This window comes from Marmota monax, unplaced genomic scaffold, assembly GCF_021218885.2.
Source record: "Marmota monax isolate L192 unplaced genomic scaffold, Marmota_monax_Labrador192_F-V1.1 WCK01_AAM20220418_F8-fsc00118, whole genome shotgun sequence".
Classification (NCBI taxonomy): Eukaryota; Metazoa; Chordata; class Mammalia; order Rodentia; family Sciuridae; genus Marmota; species Marmota monax.
Window position 1 is genome coordinate 5,267,242 of NW_026695231.1, and position 12,517 is coordinate 5,279,758.

Consider the following 12,517-nt stretch of genomic DNA (forward strand, 5'->3'; position numbering starts at 1 on the left):
TTGCAATTGAAACATTTATCTATCTTTACTGACAATATAGTTAGTCTGAGGGACTCTTTTAAAATATGTCCCTATTTCTCTAGGTAGATAGGTAATGTCCTACTTAATTCAAAGAGTTACTTTTGTGACCACAGTTGTTGGTTTTTTTCCTACAAATTTAAATATTCCTTGCACTTTTTATACTTAAAGCACAAGAAGCTTTGAATAACTAAATAAACATATTAGGACCTATAATTAAGGCTAATTATGAAGTGGGCAAGAGGAGACTTCTACCATGATTGGCAATTAAGAATCCTGGGCATTGAAATTAATTCAGTTTAATTCCCTAATCTGAATACACTAACTTCATAACAAAATTAACATTTAAAACATTAAAAGACATTTATAAAAATTATGAACAAAATTAAAAGACATTTATAAAAATTATGAAGGAAATTCATTTATCTTTAATTGCATTAACAATAATCACTTGATGTTCCAAGCACAACTGAATTCATGTCCTGTTAATTAAAAGTTGAATTTTCCTTCCGTTTGCTGTTTTGAAGGTAAGAGATACACATGTAGAATGACCTATTTACTATAAAGTATTATTGGTATTTTCAGCTAATTGGGCATTGCAATAAATTACCTAAAATAGATAAGTAGTTATAAAAAAGACAAAAAAATAAAAACATATCTAGTGCTTGCTCTCTTTAGTGTCTAGGTTTTCTTTAGAAAAGATCTTTGCCACTGGGTGTGGTGGCACATGTGTATAATCCTAGTGGCTTGGGCAGCTGAGACATGAGAATCCAAAGCCAGCCTCAGCAACTCAGGGAGGCCTTAAGCAACTCAACTAGATCCTGTCTCTAAATAAAATATAAAAAAGGGCTATGGAAGATGTGGTTCAGTGGTTAAGACCCCTGGGTTTAATCCCTGGTACCAAGAAAAAAAGGCCTTGGCCTTTTGGTGGTCAACAGCATGAGACAGTGGTCCATTTTTCCTTGGCAAACTGCATTTCCTGTGAGCTTGGAGTGTACATTCGAAGTTCCATTTCAGAGCCAGCTCACCCTGCAACTCAGAGCCTCCATCTTTGTGGCTTTTACAACTTTTTAAGCTTGTTCAAACGTCTGTTAAAATCTATAGTTGTTACGAAGGAGACCATAAATTTGATCATGTTGAAAACAATGTGAGAAAGAGTAAAAAAAATAATGGTGTTTCCTCCACTGACTCTTAACTCATTTTGTCTGAAAACCTATTGACTTAATTTGCAATGATTTTTGTGGAGTAAATGGATTACTGTCATGTGAACAGTTTGTATGTATGTGCAACTTTTGTTCCCACAGCAAAAATGTTGGCTGAGATGCCAACATCATTAGCTGCTTGCCTTTTATAGTCACCCAGGGAACTCCCATTGAACTGCCACCAAACGAGGACACTTAATCTAAATTGAATAGTGCCCCTAATATTACATTGCCATTTAGCACTCAACTTCCAAGTAAGTGTCAGGGTGGCAGGAGCCAAGTTCTACTCTGGGACCTGAATAGTGATTCATGAATCACTATTAGTGTTTCCAGCCATTACAACAAAAGTATGTAGCTGAAGTTGAAGAAACTATCCATCTAGTGATGCCTTTTTTTTTTCCTCTCTCCATAGTGGTTTATTTTCAAATTGCACATTCCTTATCTAATATGTGCATCCCACTCATTCCAAGAGTATTTATGTGAAGATAGTAAAGGCCTATCTTCCCATAAATAGGCCTCTCCAGCTAAACCTTTCTGACGGGGTGCATTAGATATGATTATGAGGCCAGGGCAAAGAAAGTGAATAAGCAACTTTAAATCATTAAGCAAGAAAGCTTGGGTCAGAAATATGAATGTCAACTATGAGAAAAAGGGAAGGGATGCAAATACAGAGTGAACTCAACAACACCATCAGAGTCTGAGTGGGAAGTCAACACCAAAGTCACAGAAAGATCAGAATCTGGCCTAGACAGAGAAAGCAGACAGGACCACTTATAAAAGGGGTGAAACCCAGAACAACAGTACAAATGGAAGACCATAATGACAAATATCATATATTTAAAAGTTACATCTCAAGCTCTGCCTGAGTTTAGGCTCATGTTCCCAGCCTGGTGCTCCCCCCCAGTCAGGTCCTTAACCCACTCTCTGGGATGCATTTGTGAGGCTGTCCTCCTGGCTTCTGGCCTGAGTGAGAACAGATAAGCTAAGGCAAAGCCTGTCTGAAGACACCTACGCATGGACCAGCCCAAATCCAGAATGGAGACCAACACGTCAAGCTTCTTAGGGAGTCGGTTGCAAAGATTCCCCTTACCCATACTTATCCCACAAAAGATCCCTGGGTAGTTCTAAAGGTCTTTCAAAATGTAACACCTGAGCACAAAATGGAGAAGGATACACAAGTGGGGAAGCTGGTCTGTCTAGACACCCACCCTGAATACCAGAACAGAGAAGTTTAAGCAAAATTGGTCTCTCCTCCTCTGATGAGACAGGACTGGGGCTGAATCTTCATCCTCATGCATGTCCATGCTCTCAGCTCTGCTCTCTGCCTGGACACCTCTGTCTGGTTCCTCTAGAAGGTACCTTGCTTCTGATACTTGATTGCTGTGTTAGTTACAGATCCTTCAAATATTTTTCTTTGGAAAAATAAAATCGGTCTCATGTTAGAGTATTGTAGTATGAATGTCCTCTATTATTCAAACCCAGTTCCAAAGGCCCCTCTTGCCTGGATCTAAGAGCAGAATTGAAAGCACCCCATCATTTTTAGATCCACAGAAACCAAGAGGAGTGTAATCAATTGCCTTAGGTACAAGGCATGCCCTGACAGTGGCTCCTGTGCTATCAGTCCTAGAGGTACCCAGCCAATCTTGTCTCAAGAGTCCTGAAGAACATCACTGCTTTCTGTAAAGGAAGAATTAAAAAAAAAAAAACCCATGAAATTTAGAAGGTACTAGAGAATCTATTCAAATAAGAGGGTAGCTGTCTACTGCAGAGAATCAAACTGGACAAACAAGTCTAGCACGTAGCTTTTAGGAAGAGAGTGATTATAATGGAGCACCAGCTTTGGAGTAAACGCTCAGCCTACTAGACAGTCTTAAGATAGCAATGGGCGGGATGGGGATGTGACTCAAGTGGTAGTACGCTTGCCTGGCATGCGCAGGGCGCTGGGTTTGATCCTCAACACCACATACAAATAGAATAAAGATGCTGTGTCCACCGATAACTGAAAAATAAATATTAAAAAATTCTCTCTCTCTCTCTCTCAAAAAAAAAAAAAAGAAGATAGCAATGGGCACTGGAAGTTATGATGCCAGTCTGGGGAAGATTAGTGGTAACCCATAATTTTTATTAACCATACCGGTATACAAAAACAGGCAGGACTTACAGAAATATTACCTTCAATTACATATGTCATGAATGCCTACAATTTTGTGCTCTGTTTACCTCACAAGAGGAAATATATACCAAAGTAAAGAGATTAGCTGAGGTTTAACCAAAAAAAAAAAAATCTAAAATAAGTAGGGAGATAAGGTCTGTGTAGAGCTCATCCTAATAAATAAAAATGATGGTACAGTACCAAACCAAGTTTTCTTAAGCTGGGAAGTATCATCTTTCTGAATGTAAATACAATTGTGATCTATAATTAGACAGAACTCTTAGTATTGAGCTCATCCATCCCACTCATCTGAAGACTGTCAGTTTGTTTACTATGTCTACTATGCATCCTTGTGACCAAATGATTTTGATTCATATAGAATCTCTTTGGAAAGATGATAAATAGAAAAAGATTTTTTTTTTTTTAAATTGCCCCATAGGAAGGGGTGTGGCTCTGTGGTTGCGCACCTTCTTGGAATATTTGAAGTTTTAAAAAATATTTTTCAGTTGTTTTTTTTTTTTTTTTCGCACTCAGCAATTGGTTTCAACAATGAATCATGAATAACATAAGAACTTCAGGGATTCAGAAATCCATGCTGCTGCACAAGACAAGGAAACTGCAATTTCAGATGTCCTCCCATTACTGCCCAAACAGGCTTAATGAGGAGCCATCTGAAGTGGACTGGATATAGGAGTTTAAATTTATAGGGTTGACAGATATCTTGAAGAATGAATGATATGAATATCTATACACAAAACACAGAGAAATGTAGAACCTGGCTAACTGCCTTTATTTAGAGTAAAAATTAAGCTCAAGATAAGTTACATCCAATTTTGTTTCAAAAGTGGGTACTCATCTACAGAAGATATGTTTTAAATTTGAAAGACCATACAAATATTATGTCTATGTATTAAATAGTAAATCTACCTCTTGACTTTCAAAATAGGATCCATCTATAATAAAACAGTTTTAGTTAACTGTAACATCTTCCTAGGAAAAACTATATCCGACTAGGACAAATTTTATCTGAGAACATTCAAACTACTGCACACAAATGTCCCCCTACCCCCACTCCATCTCCTGTCTGCATCCACGAAAGAGGAATAAACCTCATTTCAATCTGTATAAACAACCCATCTCCATATTTTCTGCGGAAGCTTATATATCCATGATAACATGAACAGTTTTCCAATAAATAAAAAATAAATAACATGATAACATTGTGTTTAAATTTTTTTCTTTTTTTCTTGCCTTTTTATTTCTCTTTTTTTTTGGGGGGGGGCTTCAGACAGCAAAATGCTTAAGCACAGAAATAAGCAAAAAAAAAAAAAGCAGTTTTAAGAATATAGGTCAGGACATTAATATAAATTTGATCACCTCCTTTTTATTCTCTAACATTCCCCACAATAAATCAGCCCCATTTCCCCCACCTCTTCCTCACAGGCGCTTCACCCTCCCGTCCTGATTTCGGATCGCCGCCGAACGTAAATCTGTGACAAGGGTATCTATATATAATATTAATGGTGCCGAGGAGGGCTGGTGTGAAGTGAGAGAGCTTGCCAAGAAAGGAGCGATCGGAGCCCAGTCGTTCCTCCTCTGCAGTGTGCTCTCCATCATCTGCAGGACAAATGTAACATCATTAGGGGGGGAAAAGGAAAGAAAGAGAGGTAAAAAAAGAAAGGGGGGTTGGAGGTAGGAAAGTAGCCATTCTGTAAGGAAATGGCTAAGTTGGAGGTTCCAATCAATCTTACTAAGCCAGGTCCCCTGAGATACTGTCAGCCTCTAGGCAAAACAGATTGCTGGAGAGATCACTGAGAGTCAAACAAACAAACAAACAAACAAAAAACCAGGAAAATAAAACTCGGTTATCAGAGATTTACTCAACTACCAATTGGCACTATATATTCATTTACCAGGTTAGATCTATACCCAGGAAGGAGGAAAAAAGTTTGCTTTGTTGTAAGATAAAGGAGTCCAGGCAATAGGCACTGTAGGAGGATCTTTACCAAAATCAAGAGCATTCATTGGTGGTGCAAAAGGAAATTATTGCAGATATCTTGTGAGGTAAGGTTTTTTAAAAATGCAAGGAAAGAAGTTTGAATTTGATCTTTACCTAAGGCTAGGTTGGTGTAAGTCTGGGTTTACAAGATGGCAGGACGCGTTCAGTTCCTCTTGTCTGTTCACATCAATCAGCTGAATGTGTGAGACGGTATCCAGTTGAAGATCTTTAATCAGTGATGCTATGTATCAGTTGATGACTGTTATGGACTGAATGTTTGTGGCCATTCAGAACTTACATATTGGAATTGTAAGCCTCCACGGTGATGGCATTAGGAAGTGGAGATGGTATTAAGAAATTTATAAGGGAATGAAAAAACCCCAGCTCTCTCTCTCGCATTATCTAAGGATGCAGCAGGAAGATGGACATCTGTACACCAGGGAGTGGGTTGTCATAGGTGCCCACCCAAGTGGCACCCTGACCATGTACTTCCAGCCACCAGAACTGTGTGACTTGAGAGAGAGATCAGTATTTGCTGCTTAACACACCCTATCTATGGTACTTTGTCTTAGCAGCCCAAACAGATAACACATGGGCCAACTGAGAGAATGAAACTATGACATTTTTCTTATTTGAGGAGGATGAATGAAATCCAAGTTCCATTACTCCTCTGATTTCACTCAATCACCCTCACTTTATTCAGAGTTTGATTACTCAGATTTGTCATCTAACACACTGTCACATCTACCCATGCAACTGTGGAATTGAACTCGGTAGGTTTTCTCATACATATATTTTTAGAATTTACTTTGAGTAGATTCCCAAGTCCTTTTACAAAAGTGTCAGAATTAGTCTCAACCTGGTCCAGAGTTTTCTTGCCCAAAGTCACCATCACCATTCACTCTTGATAAATTAGTTTTATTTCAATTTTGATGAACAAAATATTCAAGATAACCAGAAAATGAATAACATAATTAAAAAACCCAGCCTCCCCTTTATATCTCCAGTATCTTTTTGAAGTTTATTCATTAACAGCTCAAAGTAAAGCTCAGTCTTGGTTTGCAAATTATACAAAGCTATTTCCCTTGTCAACCCTTTAATTTAGGGCCCTGTTTACTACAGAAGATGACAGATGGGTAGTTGCAGATTTAGGCTCACATACACACAAATGGTATTTAATTCGACCAAATTAAGAAAGTATAAGATCATTTTTAGCTCTATCAAATTCTATTCTTTACACGCCTTCAAGTCATAATCATCAGTAACTCATGGAATCCTGATCTTGGCTAATAATAATTCTTTTCTTGTATGGTTATAATTTTTACTTAATGTAAACTGAGATGTATAAAGTTATGGTAGTTATCATGGAATGAAATCAGAATAACTTGCTTTATTAACAATAATATGTATAGGGTATACACAGTATGCTCTGTTACATAAATAAATAGAGTAAGTCTCTAGGCAATGTAGAAACATAAAGCCATTTAAGTAGAAATTTGATTTAAGTACATATGGCCAATTATCTAATTCTGACTTTGGAAAGAAATGTCCCCTAATCATAATTCTGACTGCAATTATAATTCACCAGCCCATTCTAAAAAAAATTGAAAACTAGACAAATGAAAAACGAGGGGATACTAGGAAAATTATTTACATTTCCCATTATGTCTCTTTTGCAAAATCAAGAGTAGATGGATTGAAACATGAGAATCAAAGCATTAATGAGAATTATTTTCTTATTATTCTTAAAACAACTAAGCAATCAGTAAATATAATTCACACTAACTTAAAATGAAGATATGATGTGTATACCTATTCTGTTTAATTTTGTACCATTTCATTTATGTAACAGTGGAGAAGTTTTCAAAATTAAAAACAATGTGCCTATAATTTGATTTAGATGATCTTGGTTGGTGACTCATTTTTATGGGTCATCTCTTTGAGATCTTAAATTAGTAGGAAAATAATTTACTTGCTAACATTTAAAAATTTTCTAAAGTTGTCTCCCTAGATAGGACTAATCTTTTATTGTATTACAAAAGTGTTAGAAAACATACAGTACAACACAATTTTTACAATACTTTTAAAAAACATATCTGTGATTTATTAATTAAACTTCTCAGATGTCTTGATTAAATTCTTAGCTCCTTGTGGATGGAACTGTCCCTCATTCATCTTTTTATTCTGAGCACTGACACAGAATTGGGCCCTGAACTGAATGCTGTGACTTTGTGTAAGTCACTACCTGTCTACAGGCTTATTATTTCTTTGATTAACTGGAGGTTTGGATGAGATGATCAGAAATTTGTTCTCACAGAGAGAGCTATGATTCGATGAATTATGAACTGAGGCTACAGTACCTGCTCTATTGAGTCTTGATAGTCGTAGGTCGTTGTAGGGGAAATCTTGTAAACATGCAGCAGTTAGATAATAAAAAGCAAAACAAATAGCATCATGGACAAACTGTATGGAAAGAGCTGGTTGGTCATAACCTAGGAAGGAAGAAGGACTTAAAATAAAGAAGACTTTGAGCTGTGTCTCCAATGATATGTAATATTCCCAGTAGGGGAAAAAGAGGGCATTTCACTCTGCAAGAATAGCCTGAGCAAAGATGAAGGTAGTTGGGGCCCATTATATATGAGTGGATATAGTGGAAGATGGATAGGATTTGAGAGGAAGAAGACAGAAGGTTCGGTCATTGTGTGCGACAAGGCTTTAACAGGGGAGGTAGGATTTGAGCCAAACTTTAGAAAATGAATAAGATTTGAAAAGAAGCAGAAGAGGACAAGACAGAATTTAATATGAAGAAGGACATATTTGAGATTATATGTGTGTGTGTGTATATATATATATATATATATATATATATATATATATGTGTGTGTGTGTGTGTGATATATATATCATGCTCTATATGTAGAACGGGTCGATTAGAAAGAAGCATTTGATTGAAAATCCAGACTGTAAAAGAAGAGTAGGAAGATTTTGGAGAGCATGGAACACGGCAAACTAGAGAATTTGTCTATTTTTCATGTACTGAGTGATCTTTGGTATTCTAGGTACAAAGCAATCAAATAAAAATAGCACTAGGAAGTCTTGAGTGGTGGTGGAATTCATATTGGTCTAGAAAGTGAAAGAACCAGTAGGGAAACTTTTATCCAGATGTGTGCATGAGATGATGAATAAAGAAGAATCTCAGGACTTAGTTGACAAAACAGATATATTGGACATATAAAAATGCTTCATTCATTTTGAGCATTTTCATTATTAACATGAATTGCCATTACAAAAATGCATCAGGTATTTCTCCAGATCTTCCAGAGCAGAGGGAACTCATTGGAAAGTAACAAAATTGTTTAAAATGTTTGGTTGCAGGCAGCATAAATTGGAATCATAGGTTACAAAAACAGGAATTCAATTATTTCACATGATGGCTGTTAGAAAGTATTTACTCTTTAGGTTCAGCTAGTTGGTAGACTATTCTTTTACTCTGACATTCTTAAGATAGAGATGTTTGGGCTGGGGTTACGGCTCAGTGATAGAGGACTTGCCTTGCGTGTTTGAGGCACTGGGTTCAATCCTCAGAACCACATACAAATAAATAAACAAAATAAAGGTATCAAGTCCATCTACAACTGAAAAATAAATAAATAAATAAATAAATAAATAAAAGATAGACATGTTCATCTTTATGCTTTCCCTCTCCTGGTCCCAATATGGCTGCTACATCTCCAGACATTTGATTCATTTTCATGGCAACAAGAAAACATAAAAAAATTATCCTCTTACACTAGGAAACCAAAAAATCTCTAGAAATTCCCAGCAGAATTTCATTTACATCTTACTGGTCAGCTGATGGACATAGTCATTTCTAGCAACAAGGGGTTCTAAAAATATGTTTCCTGGGAGCATTGGATACTAAAGTCAGAATTCTGTTAGCATAGCAAGAAAGAAAGAAAAATGAGTATTATATAAGCAATTAGAAAATTGTTCCAGAGTATGCTTTATAAGAGTAAATAAAAATTCTAGAAGGTGATTACCAAAATTGTTCTTCTGATTGTCCATCTCCATGAATGGCACCCATCTGGCTGTACCACAGAAATGACCTCATTTAGTTATTCTGCCTCCATCATTTTATACTGTCACTATCTATTTTCTGTATAATAATAAGAAGAATTTTTATAGGAGGAAGTTGTAGTTTACGTAAAGATCAAGGAAAATGGGAATACTACATATCCATGTGGCCAAGTTTTAGTCTTAGATAGTTTTATTATTAAATATTGAAGGTAAGTTAAATAACTTTCATTTACCCACAAAAAACACAAGAAAATATATTAAAATATATGGAAAAGGAATTAATAAAGACAAAAGATTAATAAACATCTCCTTGGAAAACGAGTAGGATTTGAAGAGAAGCAGAAGAGGACAAGACAGAACTTTATATAAAGAAGGATATAATTGATATTTATATTTAAGCCAGGAGAACAGTTTTCAAAATAGAAAAAAATCACAAAATTGATGAGTAGTCAAAAAAGGTAATATTTTGAAAAGACAGATAGGGGAGGGAATTCCTCTGTCTGCCTCAGCTCCTAACCCCATCCCTACCACTTTCTCAGCTCTCTCTAGGAAAATTCTCTTCTCACTTTCGTGTCTTCGCCATTTCATCTTGTTAAAACCTTCTCATGAGCACTTAAACATTCTCAGGTCTTCATCCACCTAGGTAATAAACCCTCACTTGATGAGTCTGGTTACTTTTTTTATTCAGGCCAGTTTCCTTAAAAAAAAAAAAAAAAGTTCTTCAGAGATGTTTCTTCCAATTCCACATTTCTCACAAACCTCATCATCAACATGAATATGGTGTCTGCTAACCTTACTCAAAGATTTCTTTTGCTGGAAATAATAAAAATTATTTGTAACTTGAGAATAAATCCAGCAGAAATAATATGATCAAATACATGTCATAGAGAGCATCTTTTATATAATAGAAATATACTAGATGCATTCTTAGTATAGTGAGAAACAAAATATATTAGCTATGTTAAAGATATCACATGTTATAGATGGCTAACCCTTCAATGGCAGTCTAGCTACATGGCTTGTAGTGTCCCTTCCTGTGGGAGAATTATACATTTGCATCTTGATGACAGTAGTACTTGCCATGTGATTTGTTTGGGCATTTTATTTTAAGCAGAAGTCATAATAATATTCCTAAACCAAAGTTTTAAAGACCATCTTATTGTCCCCCCCCACCACCAAGCCTCTCATCTCCTATGAGATTGCAGTGTTCCTGTTAGAGGTGACAGTCACAGCTTAGGTCTAGAAAGAAGGCAAAAGAGAGCAGAATTAAGGCTGACAATGCTCATGAACTATGAATGAGAAATAGGTCTGTGATGATGAAAGCCACTGAAAAGCAGGGGTCTCTCCTACTAAAATCTAAGTCAGCTTAAGTGACTGATAAGGCACTATCTCATTAATATCCTACATTTTTCTGACAGTCCTAGCCAATGTGATAAGGCCTAAAAAAGATATACAAATATAAAATAAATTAATGTCATCATGGGACTCCAAGAGAATCAACTGAAAATCTATTAAAATAATTAGAATTTGGAGCTGGGAGCAGTGGTACACACCTGTAATCCAGTGGCTCAGGGGGCTGAGGCAGGAAGATCCCACGATCAAAGCCATCCTCAGCCACTTAGTGAGGTCCTAAGCAACTTAGTGAAACCCTGTCTCTGAATAAAATATGAAAAAGGGTTGGGGATGTGTCTCTGTGGTTAAGTGCCTCTGGGTTCAATCCCTGATACCACAAAAAATAAAAAAAAAATGAATAAAAAAGAATTTGGGTCAGAAACATTTATAAAAACTAAATCTTCCTTTATATCACAAATAAACCAGTTATAATTAAAATGTTGGATATTTAAAACAAATGAGCAAGACTTATGTAACTATATTAAGAAAATCATTCATTTGACTTTTCATAAATATATCTTCAGTGCCAAGTACCAATGTGGGCTCTGATAATTTGCAGTGAACTGGACACTGCTTGCCTGGAGCTCAGAGCCAACCTAGGGATAAAAGACAAACTAATATATAGTAAGTGAGGTAGGGACTGAACTAATGAGAAAATTTAAACAAGATTGGGGGGGGGACTGAAAAGATGGGGAAAAACAAGAGAGGACATGCTAATATATGGAGGGTGGCCAAGAACTTTAAGAAGTTGACACTTAAGTAGAGTCCTATGATCAGTGAGGAGTAAGGAAATGTTCCAGGCAAAGGGTACAAGCACAGAGGCATGATTCTGGACGATTGAGATGGCCAATATGGCTGAAATGGAGCAGTTGAAGGAAAGGTAGTAGGAGATGGTGATCCCGAAGATCACTGGGAGTAGCTGGTAATGGTGGAGCACACAGTTTTAATCTGAATGAGATGGAAATCATAAAGTTTTATTGAACAATATTAAAGCCGACAGGAATAAATGCAGAGATAGAGCCCATTTCAAGATTAAAGGCTCAGTATTCTACAGATGTCATTTCACTTCACAGTACCATAAAAGATTACTACGGGTCCCAAAACATCTCAATAAATTGTATTTAGAATTTGACAAATTGACTTTTGAAAAAGTTTATCTTAAAAAAATATGCACAGGGACTATTCTAGAAACTTTTATATATTTAAAAATAATGAGAGCTGGGTGGTAGAGCACCTGCCTCGCATGTGTGAGGCACTGGGTTAGATTCTCAGCACCACATAAAAATAAATAAAGATATTGTGTCCATCTAAAACTAAAAATATATTAAAATAAATAATGAGGTATTCAGCCAACCAGACATTAAAATATGTTTTTAGTCATAGTAAATAAAAGTATCTGATATTATATGGGAACAGATTAATTAAAAGATAGAGCCTCAGAGTATCTATGGGAATTTCCTACATAAGAAATGTGTCATCATAAATAAGTGGGTAGAAAATGGATTTTTCAGAAGATTCGGTCAATTAGTTAAACATTATGAAAAGTAAATCTAGTTTCCTATCTCATACCATACAAAATATATTTTCAACGAATTGTAAACACTTTAACTGTATAAATACTAAAATAAAATATAAGAATTTTTTTCTCATTTACAATATTTAGTTAAGGAAATCTTT